This window comes from Eurytemora carolleeae, unplaced genomic scaffold, assembly GCF_000591075.1.
Source record: "Eurytemora carolleeae unplaced genomic scaffold, Eaff_2.0 scaffold37, whole genome shotgun sequence".
Classification (NCBI taxonomy): Eukaryota; Metazoa; Arthropoda; class Copepoda; order Calanoida; family Temoridae; genus Eurytemora; species Eurytemora carolleeae.
This window is the reverse complement of record NW_019396242.1, coordinates 225,566-228,423: the sequence shown is the minus strand read 5'-3', so window position 1 is coordinate 228,423 and position 2,858 is coordinate 225,566.

The following is a 2,858-nucleotide window of genomic DNA, read 5'->3' as shown; positions in this document are numbered from 1 at the left end:
AGAAATGCTAACATCTTTCAGAACACATGATTTTTTGAATATTTTCTTTACTTTTTCTTCTGATATTGATCCAGAAGGTTAAGACTGTATAGATATCTCCTCAGAAATAAATGCTTCAGCAACTTTATGGTAGTCAAATGTAATTTCTTTCTCATAATAAGAATTAGCTAACTTCTTGTGCTCAGTATTTAGATTATATTTCTTGGTTATTGGAGCCATAATAGATGGTATAACAAATGCATTTTTCTTTGACATAGTTGTGTTCTTTACATTCATGGAGAAAAGTTCGAAAGTAAGCGAATTCTTGTTTTCCATTAAATCTTCGATTTCCTTCTCCTCTCTGATGCATTCAAAGTTATCAGGAATGGACTTGCATTTTTGATATTCCCATCACTAAATAAGGAGCACATACAATACTAACAGATAATTTGAACTACTCATTTCTGATTTTATATTTCCAGTTCATTAATAGAAAAGGGTAAAATTATTTAAAACTTCACTTTTTTTTTTGGGGGGGGGGGGGGGAGGGATACCGAAGCAAACTGGTTCTAAGAGTAAGTGAAAAACTAATTTCAGTAAGCGAATATTTCTTTGTTGGCAGAAAAGTTATTATTGTATAATATATTACAGGGCATTTTTCCGGAACAAAATTTCTAGTTTGAAAATGGAATAATCCGGAAATTTGATGTTGTTTGTAGTACATGTTGATCACAAATATTAATTCATGTTTGATCAATAATAATTTAAATTTTCGCAATATAGTAGAAAATGGTTACTCATTATACTGAAAAACGTTAATCATACAAAAATTCATGAATTTTTATCATTTCATCAAGACAGAAGATACTGTAGTTGAAATATCCTGTATGGATTCAACGCAAATTTGTAATAGCATATTTTTAAACCATTTTCTTCTTATAAATGCAACATATAATAGCATAATTACTAAGAATCAAACAAGAATTTAATTTTTATCAGACTATTCACAATTTAGTTTTTTGCAAAAATTATCTTTAATGAAAAACTTTTCTTCAGGAAACATATTTGTAAGTTTTAGTATATGCTCCCTGTAAGTTAATTCGGGTATATCCCACATTCTGGGCACACAACAGCATTCATATCCTGTTCTGTAATTGATCCAACAGCAATCGTCATTACTGTCAGGTACAGATCTTGTGCAACATTTCTTGGAGCTTTCAAGTCCACGTCTGATTTAGTTCGTAACTGAATTAGGTGTTCTATTACAATTTCTATAACGCAGGTGCTATTGAAAATTATATTCAGGATAAATAGGTAAAAATTATACGTAATAATGTGCCTATTGTAAATGTTTATCAAGTTATATTCAGACAAATCAGGATACACTATTAAATCACATATTTCACAGTATTTTGTATGAGGTATCACTTTCTTTATTGTTTCTAGGCTAATGAAATTGGTTTTCAAATTGTTTTTATTATATTTGTAGTTAATTAACTTATCTGTGTTACACTTAGGACATTTGACTGTATTCTGAAACTGTTTATTTAAAAAGTCTTGAACATGCTCAGGTTCGTCTTTTCTCATTCGATTTGATTGCCCTTCTGTGTCTAAATGACCAGGGAAGTTTTTCAGTATGTTCTTGAAAAGAAATTCTGAAGAAAGGTTACTAGGCTTATCATCTTCAGTGTTAACTCTAGAAGAACCATCGTTGTCTGAGGTTCCTGCATGTCCTGTAATCTCTTGAATTAGTGGCTAAACACTTCCAAAAATTGCCATCTTGTGAGGACAGTTTGGACCACTTTTCCTGGGTCCTATAAATGTGATGGGCATTGTTTTCATCTCAATTCTGAATATGTTTTGTAATTATTGGTTTTGTCAAAACTTTTTCCTTGTAGTTCTGGATCAGAAAATTAGTACAGAAAGAAACCTTAGTTACCATCATATGTAGCGATGGATTGGTTTCACTCTTCTTAAAAATGATCGTTGCCTTATTACAAAAAATATAAAAACACTTAACAACTTTTTTTAAAACAATGAATTTTTTTACAAAAATCTACGTTTTCTCAATGAAAGTAGGTCCTTTCATTTTGTTAACGATTTTTAATAAAAACTTTCTCTGAACAATCTTTTTTGGACAACATGAATTTGTTGTTTTGAAAACTATTACAATATAAATCCCCTAGTGAAGAAACTTCCAGGCTATTTGTAGTTAAAGATGCTAGTTTATGAAGACCATATTCTTATTTTTACGAGGAAGCATTCTGTCTAAATTAAATAATTGAGACAAAGTCTAAACTAAATAATAATATTTAGTTCATAAATGATACTAATTTGTTTAGCTTTCTACAATCCTGTAAATTCCATTATGTCAATTTTCAGTGCATCAAACTTATTTCTGGACATATCTACTTTTTTTCTAGGATATAGATGCTTTGCAAGCTTACAATCTGAAGTTGTATAATATAAATTATTTCAATGTTGTTATTTTTCAAATGTATGCCCATCACTACCTGAATTAATGCTATTGCTAATGGGGCATTCATAACATTTCTCACTACTCGTGTGTACAAATCCAAAACAGTGTGTACTATCTCTGATAGCATATATTTCCTCTCCTCCAAGAATGTAAACTTCAGAGGCTCATGCTTTAATCCAATTCTCGTCATCACTATTCAAGTTTGTGGTGTTAGATGCGATTTTCTCCGTTTGTAAAATAGGTTCTAGTGTAACAGAAATTGAAGTTTCAGCAACACAACAGGCAAATAATTTAAGATTTAATGGTAATTATGCTGAAGAAATTATAATTCACATTCAGCAAATAAATTACATCAGAATAAGGAATAATCATGAACACTCAAGACTCTAATTATTTCATT